Genomic DNA, 12,736 nt, shown 5'->3' with positions numbered 1-12,736 from the left:
CTGTACAAGTCAGTATATTACATGGCCAGATATACAGCAAATAGGAATGAATGGAAGTGTACCTGTCATTCATATTGATAGAGGCACCCATGTAGCTGATCTAGAGCAATAAGGCACAAAACACATACAGCTGAAATACATTCCGTGGAAAGGTAAGATAGAAATATACTGTATACTGAGGACGCATTTAACCTTTCTGGATGATGGCTGAGTTACTGAGCTACTTTTAGCACTGACATTTCTATACACAACATAAAGAAGGACTTCATGGAGACCTGACTCCATTTGAAGATCTATGCCTTCCCAGTTTTGAGTGCTCACATGCCATTTCAATCGTTCCTTATATACCCAAGACTGGGAGAAAGAACTAAGACATACACCTTCCTCGGAACACTGGGATAAAGCCTTTATTTTCACTTACAAACTGTCAATATCCTCCCAGGCCCAAGAGAGAAGCTAAAAATGTTTGACTAGGAAGATAAAGTCCTCCATCCCGACCAATGCCGGGGATGCAATGAGCGATTCTGACCATTATGGAAGACCATCTTCAAGTTAACTACATGAAATTGAGAGAACTGTGGTTTGTATGGATGGAACTATCCACGTCATCTAAATTACTACCCATTCTTCATATTACTGGGGCGTGACCGGATGCTGAAGTGAGCGGGGTGGACGTTACGAGCCCAAACCACGCTGCTACTCCTATGCTCGTTCCAGGCTAGCAGAGCAGGGAAGGTGGCGCCAAGACGCTGGAAAGTCTATCAGCTGAATGGGCGAATGGACCGGGTGCCCCCCTCGGCTTCTGGCGCTTGGCCTGCATGCTCTCCAGTGTGCTCTCCCGAGGCTCTCCCGGGTTAGGATCCAGCGCACCTCCCAGTGAGAAGGGAGGAGACGCACACCCGAGATTGTGCGGCTGTTTGCAGCTGCATGCTGCGTCTCGAAGGCTTACGGTGAGGTCTGTTCCAGGATGGCCAGGAAGAGAGGTGCGGAGGAGGGGGCTGCACAGGATGGAGCTGGCACTCACTCACAGCACGGACCCAAGGGAAGTCAACCTGCTGCAAAATTGGAGCGCTTTGAACACACCCAACCATACGCCCAAAAAAGGGGGTCAGGCAGGGGGTTCACAAGCCAGCCATCCTGGGGGGAGAAAAAGTCAAGGTCCAGCAGCAGTAGGTGCCTTTGCAATAGCGGCAGAACCGGCCCCACAAACAGCCCTGGAGGGGGAACTTGGACTGAGTAAAGATTTAAGGGAAGGTGTGGGTGTGCTAACATCAGGAGCAGAGGAGGAACCATCCCTGAAAGATATCCTTCTAGCAATCAATAACTGCAAGGCGTCACTGTTTGAATTATCTGATCAGTTCAAAGGTATCAGAAATGATTTTTTTTCCTTGAGACAAGAGGTGCAGGAGGTATGTGGTCGGACTGCCGTCCTTGAGGGGAGAATCAGCCAGGTGGAAGACGATGTGCTTCAAATGAGGCAAGAAGTGAAACGTATGAGGAACCAACTGGATAAATGTATGTATAAAATGGACGAAATAGAGAACAGGCTACGCAGGAAGAATGTAAGGGTGCTTGGTTTACCCGAAAGAAGTGAAGGTAATAACCCTATAGAGTTTATGGAAGGCTGGTTCAGAGATATGTTTGGTAGGTACGGACTCTCTATCAAGGTTCTTTGCAATTGAGCGAGCACACAGAGTGGCCCTCAGGGCACCTTCTTCAGGGAGTCAGCCAAGGCCCCTTATTATTAAGTTCCTGTATTTTAAGGACAAAGTTACCATCCTCCAGAAAGCAAGAGATATAAAAAACATACAGTACAATGGTGTAAGGATTTCTCTGTACCCAGATTTTTCCCCCGAGTTACAGAGACAAAGAGCAAAGTTTATAGAGTGTAAACGCAAGCTGCAGCAATTCAAAGTAAGTTATGCATTACTTTATCCTGCACGCCTGCGCATAACAGCATTTGGAGAAGTGAAGTTTTTTAATGTACCTGCAGAAGTGACATCATGGTTGGAAAAGAATGAAGGAAGGCTACAGCGGGGTGAAGGAACATGAGGAAATTAGCTTTTGATGGTGGCTGTCCAGTTTAATGTTCCTATGGACTTTTTTTTTTTTTTTTCCTCTCACTCTGGGACTTCCATTTGGTTATAGTTGTGTATATATAGAAGTGAGGGTGTGGGGGAGGTAGTAAACACTTATATTGACATATATTGACATAACGGGTTAGTTCCCCTCTTATTGGGTTCAGGTAGTAATGTAACATAAAAAAGAGTATACACACTTCAGGGGTTGAGACGGTCACTATAGAAGCCCTTAGTATGGGCCCAAGGTTGGGTAAAGGGGAAAAGGGAATTAGGACGGGGGTGGTGGGGGGGAGGGGGTGGCGGTGGAGGGGTGGGGGAGGGAGGATGGAGGGTGGGGGGGTGGGGAAGGGGGTGTGTTTGTGGGTGCAAGGGAGTATGATGGAGACAGTGATGTGGTGTGGCATGATATAAAAGGTTTTGAGTTTGTACTGGGGGAAAAGCACTAAGGGGGTATACAGGAATTAAGGTTAAAATATTATTGATCATTAGTCACAAAAGTATTAAGGTTAAGAATATGGAATATCCTGAGAATAGTAAGGAAATATAGATGGGAGTATGATAGGTACTAAGGATGGTAGAGGTAAATCCCCTGATCCAAAAAAATATGTTAAGATATGTTCGTGGAATGTGAGTGGGGTAAGGGACATGTCTAAAAAGCAGGCAATTTTTTCTATGGCTGGTAAGGGTGGATTTAGAATACTCTGTCTGCAGGAGACACATCTTGAGAGAGGTACAACTAGTGCTTTAAGGCATAGGGGTTACCAGGTGCAGTACCATTCCACCCATACCTCTTATTCAAGAGGAGTGAGCATATTGATAAACTCTGGATTGTTTTTCTCCTGCAGACAGAGTAAAGTAGATGAGAATGGACGGTACATTTTTCTTTTTTGCGTGATAGAGGGTAGAGTATGTGTAATTGCTAATGTTTATATTCCTCCTCCATTTAGCACAGAAATTATGGGCGATTTAATAAGATTCATAGCAGATAAATCTGGGGTACCTGTAATAGTGGCAGGTGCCTCTAATATGACAATGAATAATAACATAGATAGGTTCCCACCAAGGACCATGAATAGCGGAGTATCGAAGGGTCTGCTTCTCCAATATTGTAAGGAGGTAGGGCTGATAGACGTCTGGAGGAGGTGGCATCCGGGAGAAAGACAATATTCATGTCACTCTAGGACACATGCCACGTTGTCCAGAATTGACCTTGTGCTGTGCAACGAGGAAGCCTTGAATTTTTTGGAGGGGGTAGAGTACGAGCCAAGAGGGATTTCAGATCACTCACCAGTAGTGGTTTCAATAAAAACCGGGATAAGATATAGTAGAGGTGACTGGAAAGTAAATCCCTTTTGGCTCGAAATAATTGAAGACGCTGGGACAGTTGCAGCCAGTCTGATAGAATTTATAAATCTAAATTCAGGTTCAGCCCCACTGGGTATAATATGGGACTCCCTGAAGGCCTTCTTTCGGGGGATATTGATACAGAAAATCTCTTATATTAAGAAACAATCACAGGCTAAGGAAATCAAAGCAAGAGTGAGGGTGAGAGAAGCTGAAGCCCGGTATGTGGAGGAACCGAACCTAGCCAGTTATGGGAAATGGGTATAAAGTCAAGAAGAATACAGGAAATTAAGTTTGGAGAAAGTGGAAAAGAAGAGAATGTTCCAGAGACAGAATTTTTTTGGGGAAGGAGAGCAAGTTGGCAGAACCCTGGCCCTGATAGCTAAAGCAAACAGCCCCTCAACTACTATACCAGCAATTTGGGATAAGGAAGGGGAAATTAAAAGAACTACCCCAGAAATAGTAAAGGTATTTAAAAATTATTATGAAAACCTGTATAGTGCCCCACAAATAAAGGTAGAGGGGGATATGTGGGACTTTTTTGAAAAATTGGATATAAACCCCCTATCAAGAGAGGACAGGGAAGAATTGGAAGCCCCGTTGATGCTGGAAGAGATACAAAGGGTAATAGTAGATATGGCAAACCAGAAAGCTCCGGGTCCAGATGGCTTGCCCATAGAAATACTTAAGAGATATGGGGAAGTATTGTTCCCTAAACTTGTGGAGGTATTAAATGGGGCTGTGGAAGAGGGGAAACTACCTATATCTATGACAGAAGCCACAATAATTGTACTATTAAAAGAAGGGAAAAACCCACTTGATGTGTCCTCATATAGGCTCATATCGCTCCTGTGCTCAGACGTGAAGATCTTGGCAAAAGCTCTGGCAACAAGGCTTAATAGAATAATTTCCAAAATGATACATCCAGATCAAACCGGTTTTATACTGGATAGATCTACAAGTGTGAACATAAGGTGAGTCTACCTAAATATGCAACTTCCAATTGCGAATGGAGGGAACAGAGCCATCCTTTCATTAGATGCGGCCAAGGCTTTCGATTGCCTTGAGTGGCACTATATATGGAAGGTACTGGCTGAATTCCAATTTGGTCCTAACTTTGTCCATTGGTTAAAAATATTTTATGATAGCCCAAGGGCCAAGGTCAGGATCAATGGCAAGTGCTCTGACTGGTTTCAGTTGGGGAAGGGAACAAGGCAGGGGTGTCCGTTGTCACTCCTGCTATTTGCCCTAGCAATAGAGCCACTGGCCATGGCTTTGCGAGCCTCTCAAGAGGTACAGGTTTTCAAAAGAAGGAGGGGGGAGGAGAAAGTTTCTATGTACGCAGATGACATCTTACTATTTCTGGGGGACACGCAGGCTTCCCTAATGGCAGCCATGCGGATAGTTAAGGAATTTGGACATTTTTCTGGGTTGGCAATTAATTGGGAAAAATCGGCACTTATGCCAATAGATCCCCTTAGAGAACCCCTTCCGCAACTAGCATCTCATAATAGAGTAGTAAGTCAAATGAGGTATCTGGGCATTAACGTTACTAGAGATCCGGGGCAGTACATAACAGGAAACGTGGTCCCACTTATGACAAAATTAAAACAGAAGAGCTGGGTGTGGGCCCGTCTCCCTTTCTCGGTTGTCGGACAATGCAATTTAGTTAAGATGGTATGGATGCCACAAATTTTATATGTTATACACAACTCTCCTGTGTGGATTCCAAAACACTGGTTTAAAAAAATGGACAGTGTGTTTAGAGAACTAATTTGGAAAAATGGAGTGGCAAGGATTTGTTTGCAGGTGAGAGAGGTGGGAAGTTTGGCATTACCTGACCCAAGGTGGTACTTTCTTGTGGCACAAATGTAGTACATGGGAGGAAGTAATAGGCTAGAAGAAAGAGGGGTAGGAAGTAACCTATTGCTGAACGATACTAAGCATGACATGTTGGTAGAAGCGGTTGAGGCAGACTCCTTAGATTCAAATTGTCCCACTGCCCAGTTAATGGTTAAGAGTTGGGAGTCCGTCAAGACCGAGTTAGGTTATGTCAGATTCTCAGAGTTTACCCCATTATGGGATAATAAAAATCTAAAGGAACTTAAAGTAATTGGAGAGATTAGAAGAATGGGATCGGAGGGGCATCCACTGCCTGGCACACTTATATAAGGCTGGTAGACTAAAGTCATTTCAGGAGATTGTGGCAGAATACATGGTTCCTAACCGACAGTTTTATAGGTATTTGCAAATTAGACATGCCTTGGCAGTGCAATTTGGTGGTAAGGAACCAGAGTGGAGTGAAATGCCCTCTCTTAGGAAACTGGTGAATGCTAGAACAACAAAAGGACTAATTTCTGATATGTACGGATGTATTAGTACGGTGGGTCAGGAGGGATCGGGAGAATCCAAGAATAGGATTAAATGAGAGGGAGATGTGGGGCAATTAACAGAGGAGCAATGGAAATATGTTCTGGCACTGGGGCCCAGGATCTCTCTTTCTCCTTCACAGATTGTATCCCATCTGTATTTGGTACATAGGTCAATTTACACGCCTCTGAAGTTACATATGTTTGGGAGAAGGCCTGATGCTGATTGCCAAAGGTGTGGGGATAGGAAGCGTGATCTGGTGCACATGCTTTGGCGATGTCCCAGGCTGCACGGGTATTGGGAAGGTATAATTGATAAAATAAACTCTGTGTTTGGGACATCGCTGGGCATGGAGGCCAAAACCTGCCTTATGGGTCTGATAGAGGAAAGTGGTATATCAAGAGATACGCAGACCGCAATAAATAGGTGCTTGTTTCAAGGTAAAAAATTAATTGCAAGGAAGTGGCAGGCAAAAGAGCCCCTGACGACGGTAGAATGGTTGAAAGAGGTAGAGGATGTGATTGTAAAGGAGAAATATATTTTTAAAAAGAGAGGTAACAAAAAGAAGTTTGAAAAAATTTGGAAATTATGGTTGGAGATGGAATAATATTAGTGGGAGAGGATGGAGGGTGGTTGGTGTGTGAGGGGTGGGGAGGGAGGTGCGAGAGGATGGTGGGGGGGAAGGGTTAATGAAAGGGGGGAAAAAGAAAAATTGAGAAGGTTTTCTATGGTGCAACTTTGTTAGTCTACAATATGTGTAAATATAACTACTTTGTTTTTGGAACAAGTGTTTTATATTACTGAATTTTTCCAATAAAAAGTCAAGATTGAAAAATGACTATCCATTCTTAATTAATTGACACCCTCATATTTGTTTTTTAGAATGCTTCATTTCCCCCCTCCTGCCGGACACTTCTCTTTCTTCTTTCCTTTTCCCTTCTCTACCCTGCTCCTTTTTTTTTTTTTTCCTTCTTCTCTCCTCTTTCTCTCTCCCACATTTTGCAAAATAGTGGCCCGCACTGAAATTGTCCCAGACTCTTGAAGAACCTGTCCCGCTGAGAATACTACACTACCCTGGGGTCCAGCCCGAGACACACCAGCTACCCACCAGCTACTATGATTTTACCTTTACCTCTGCAACGATGGACACTTGGGCCTGGTACTTGTTTATTATCTCACTCCAGTCCACACCTGACTTCTTCCATTGATATTTGGTAATATCTTTTTGTTTGAAGTCCTATGTATAAGCCGTTTGCTTTTACCTTGACATGGTCATGTCAGACATGCCTGTTGTGTGTCTTGTTTTTTGTGCCACAAACTCAATTAAAAGGTAATTCCTTATAAGAAACTTTGTTTTGGGAACTCCTAGTTCCAGGACTCCTAACGATACTTTAGCTGTGTACCCACTTGCCATCCAGAAATTATTTTAAACTCCATCACAGTCTACAGGAGAGTTGCTTGTCAAAATATTCTGAGCTGGAACTGCACATGTGCTGTGCATTCTCCATTTAGTCCTTTGGAGATTTTATATTTTTATGGAGCACAGAATAGAAGCAGCTCTTTGGTTTTATAAGCAATATCTCCCCGGATCTGGGAATCATAAGTAGGGATGAGCCAGATGTTCAAGTCGAACGTAAGTTCGACTCGAACACCAGGTATTGGCCTGTTCGCCAAACAGCCAACAATATGCGGTGTTTGCGGCAAATTCGAAAGCTGCCGGAACACTGTTAAAGTCTATGGGACACTCACATGAAAATCAAAAGTGCTAATTTTAAAGGCTTATATGTAGGGATGAGCTTTCTGTTCGGGTCAAACATGCGGTCGACTCGAACAATGGCTGTTTGCCCGTTTGTCGAAAACCGATCATTATGGGCCGTTCACACCAAATTTGAGCGGCGTGTAACGGCCCATAATGCACTGCGGGAGCGCAGTGCATTGCTGTATGAGGATTGGCCAAAGCATGCACCATGACCTGCATGCTTTGGCCAATCCCAGCGCCCTCAGCTAAGAGAGCCATAATTGGCCAAAGGCAGTGTGCCTTTGGCCAATCATGGCTCAGGGGGACTAAGTCCACGCCCCACACTATATAAGGCTGCCTGCACGTTGGCCCCATGTAGTGTGTTATTGGCGTGGATGGAGAGAGTGTCATTTAGATTGAGCAGGCAGGAAGGTTATTCAGTTAGCTGCAGTGTATTTAATATACATAGAAACAGTCTCGTGTATATATATATATATATATATATCCACTGTATCCAGTTTAGCTATATCTGACTACAGTCCGTTCCTGGTGTACTGTTTCTAATATACTTCAGGCAGGCAGGCTATTCAGTTAGCTGCAGTGTATTTAATATATATATATATATATATATATATATATATATAGACAGTCTTGTGTATATATATATATATATATATATATATATATATATATATATATATACCCACTGTATCCAGTTTAGCTATATCTGACTGCAGGCCGTTCCTGGTATACCTTTTCTAATATACTTCAGGCAGGCAGGTTATTCAGTTAGCTGCAGTGTATTTAATATATATATATATATATATATATATATATATATATATATATATATATATATATAGACAGTCTTGTGTATATATATACAGTATATATATCCACTGTATCCAGTTTAGCTATATCTGACTGCAGGCCGTTCCTGGTGTACTTTTTCTAATATACTTCAGGTGGTGTACACAGTACTGTGCGCCCATAGTGCAGTTGCTACTACTTTTCTGGTGGTGTACACAGTACACCCATAGTTGTTATTACACTTCTGTTGGTGTACACAGTACCGTGCACCCATAGTGCAGTTGCTACTACTTTCTGGTGGTGTACACAATACAGTACACCCATAGTTGTTATTACACTTCTGTTGGTGTACACAGTACCGTGCACCCCTAGTGCAGTTGCTGCTACTTTTCTGGTGGTATACACAATAGAGTACACCCATAGTTGTTATTACACTTCTGTTGGTGCACTGTCCACAGTACCGTGTACCCCTTGTGCAGTTGCTACTACTTTTCTGGTGGTATACACAGTACACAATACATACAGTACACCCATAGTTGTTATTACACTTCTGTTGGTCTACACAGTACCGTGCACCCATAGTCTCATAGTGCAGTTGCTAGTGCTACTACTTTTCTGGTGGTGTACACAATACATACAGTGCACCCATAGTTGTTATTAAACTTCTGTTGGTGTACACAATACCGTGCACCCCTGGTGCAGTTGCTACTACTTTCATGGTGCTGTACACAATACATACAGTGCACCCATAGTTGTTATTTTACTTCTGTTGGTGTACACAGTATTGTGCACCCCTAGTGCAGTTGCCACTACTTTTCTGGTGGTGTACACAGTACACAATACATACAATGCACCCATAGTTGTTAGTACACTTCTGTTGGTGTACACAGAACCATGCACCCCTAGTGCACTTGCTACTACTTTTCTGGTGGTGTACACAGTACACAATACAGTGTAGTGTGGTTTTGCTAAACAAAATTTACAGCATGTCTGGAAGGCCAGCAAGAAGTGGCAGATGCTCACAGGCCACTAAAAGAGGGCAAGCAGGCTCTGTGCCTACAGTCGACAGTGCTGGTCGTGGACACGGTGCATCCTCAGCATGTGGCTGTGGGGCACGCTTGTCCTTTTTTTCTGCAGCTGGCCGTGTTATTGAGCCACAACATGCAGAAGAGTTGGTGGAATGGATAACAAAGCCCTCCTCATCCTCCTCATCCTCTGTCACCTGTGTCCTATTCTATCGACTTCATGTCAACAGTCACTCCTTCCCTAGCCCCACCATCATGCACGGAGGAGTCCCACGAACTATTCGACCACAGTGTTGGGTTCATGCTGCAGGAGGATGCATGGCGATTTGAAGGCTCCGATAATGGTACCCAGGTTGAGGAAGGGAGTAACATGAGCCTAGAGAGAGGGGGTGCCCAAGAAGATCAAGAAACTGGCAGTCATGTTCCCCGAGCTGCAGCATACTGCCAAGTCTGCTCCAGTGACGAGGAGGGAGGGGATGATGAGGTCACTGACTCTACTTGGGTGCCTGATAGAAGAGAGGAGGAGGCACATCTCCAACAAGGCAGGATGCCCTCCAGGGGGCAGCTTAAGGCAGCATCCCTGTTGCATCACACCGCGGAGCTAAGCAGGTGCAGGGCGCTGCTGACTCCCCACATATTTTGAAAAGTTCTTTGGTGTGAGCCTTTTTTGACACGTGTTCAGCAGATTGCACCGTTGCTGTTTGCAACATATGTCTGAAGCGTATCAAGCGTGGCCAAAACAGCAGCCGCTTGGGCACCACATGCTTGACCAGACATATGACAACCTCCCATGCAGTCCGTTGGCAACAGCACTTAATAGACCCACATCAAAGAACAAGGCGGACCTCTCCTTGCTCCTCATCAGCTGGGATCTCCAACCTCGCTATACCTCCAGTCCTCTCAGAAGCCTGCACTGAAAGGAATGAAGGTATAGAAATAGGTATCCCATGTAGGACGGGATAGGCACTGATACAGACTGAGATTGACGAGCTCGCCGCTCGTAGGATATGTATGTGTTGTGCATTTACTTCATGTGAGTACATGCCTTTAAACTTTTAATAAAATATCGCTTTGCTTGAAACTACTACACTATCTGGTACCCCTTAGTTCTTTCATGTGTGTGCTCTGCTGGCACTGAGGGATCAAAGCACAGGGACCACCGGCTTCGGTCCAGGGACCCCAAAGAGAGACCACCTCCTCCAGCATTTGCCTCTTATGCGATTTTCCCATTACCGCAAGTGTGTGCTCTGCTGGCACTGAGGGATCAAAGCACAGGGACCACCGGCTTCGGTCCAGGGACAGGGATCAGTATTGTTGGAGCTTGTACTGCCACCATGCCTCCAAAATGCTAGTGGTGATTCTGCCACAGCTCTCTCCTCCACCCCCCTCTTCTTCTTCCTCTATGGCCTCTTCCTCTGCAGATTTCTCCTCTGAACCAGCGGTGCTCTGTAGGCATTCAAGGCAAAAAAATGCCATACGGTGCTTGAGTTGGTCTGCTTAGGGGACAGGAGCCACACTGGGGCAGAGATTCTGGCAGCTCTGCAGGGGCAGGCTCAGAGGTGGTTGATGCCACGCCAGCTTCAGCCAGGAATGGTTGTATGCAACAATGGCACCAACCTCCTCTCCGCCTTTCCGACAGGGACACTTGATCCATGTTCCCTGTTTGGCTCACGTCCTGAATTTGGTGGTGCAGCGGTTCTTGAGCAGGTACCCTGGCTTACAGGACCTCCTGAGGCAGGCTAGGAAAGTCTGTGGTCATTTTTGCCGGTCATATAATGGCAGTGCTCGGCTGGGTGACATTCAAAGAGAATGCAACCTGCCCAAGAACCGCCTCATTTCTGACATGCCCACCAGGCGGAACTCAACGTTGGCAATGCTGCAGTGGCTGCACACACAGCAGAGGGCCATCAATGGGACAGGGTCAGGGGAGCTTGACTTTTTTTTCGCCACACCAGTGGCTACTGATCAAGGATGCATGCACTGTCCTGTCACCATTTGAGGAGGCCATGAGGATGGTGAGCAGTGACAGTGCATGCATCAGTGATACTGTCCCTCTTGTCTTCCTGTTGGAGCACATGCTTCGTGGCATAATGGAGAGGGCACTTGAGGCAGAACAGCGGGAGGAAGAGGAGGACTTTCTTACCTCTCAAGGCCCCCTTTATCCAGATACTAGTATTTCTGCAGGCCTGCCGATCACACAGGAAGAAGAAGAGGAGGAGAAGGAGGATTGTGTCAGCATGAAGGTGGAGGATAACACTCAGCATCAGCAGCAGTCTTCAAGGGATCATTTGCAGTCCCCAGAAACCCATGGAGTTGTACTTCACTGAAGGTGGTTGAGGATCATGTGATCCTTAGTGACCCAGAGGACTCAGGATCGAATACCTCTGCAAACTTACACTGCATGGCCTCCCTGATCCTGCAAAGCCTGCGAAAGGACCCTAGGATTCGTGGTATCAAGGAAAGGGATCATTACTGGCTGGCAACCCTTCTTGATCCACGTTACAAGGGTAAGGTTGCAGAACTTATCCAGCCTTCGCAGAGGGAGCAGAGGATGAGACATCTTCGGCAGGCCTTGCAGAAAGGTTTGTGCAATGCGTTTCCAGAGCCTGAGAGCTTAAAATTTCCTGCTGCTGGACAACGTGTTGCTGACACTTCGTTCAGTCACAAAAAGAGCGGTGGAGAAGGTGGCAGGCTAGCCTATGCCTTCAGACAATTCTTCAATCCTCAGCGCCCAGGTCTGATCGGTTCCAGCAACCATCGCCATCGAATTACATGGTGCAGGAATATCTAGGGGCAAGATCAGACTTGGAGACCTTTCCACCAGAACATCCACTGGGTTACTGGGTCTTGAGGATGGACCACTGGCCAGAGCTTGCTCAATATGCAATTGAGCTACTGGCCTGTCCTGCATCCAGTGTTCTTTTTGAACACACATTCAGTGCTTCTGGAGGCTTTGTAACCGATCACAGAGTGCGACTGTCCACAGACTCTGTTGATCGGCTCACATTCATAAAATTGAATCAGTCTTGGATCACCAGCTACCAAGCACCTGATGCTGATGTAACCGATTGATTTTTCTATGGATGTGGGATCCCTTGAAGACTGCATATGCTGAGTGACTATCCTATTATGCTGAGTGACTATCCTATTTCTCCTCAATCTTCATGATGATAGCTTCTAGGAATATTTTCAGTTCAGGGCACCACCACCACCGCCTAAGGCCCAATTTTTATGCCCCTGTTTAACAAGGGCGCGTAATTACAATTTTTGATCTAATATTTCACAGCAGGGCCTTTTCCTGCGCTCAACAAAAGTATCTGTGAGGCTTTACAGTGTTGTACCACCACCACCGCCTAAGGCCCAATTTT

The sequence above is a fragment of the Aquarana catesbeiana genome, linkage group LG04 (genome assembly GCF_042186555.1).
Source record: "Aquarana catesbeiana isolate 2022-GZ linkage group LG04, ASM4218655v1, whole genome shotgun sequence".
In the NCBI taxonomy this organism is placed as follows: domain Eukaryota; kingdom Metazoa; phylum Chordata; class Amphibia; order Anura; family Ranidae; genus Aquarana; species Aquarana catesbeiana.
This window is presented reverse-complemented; position numbering follows the sequence as displayed.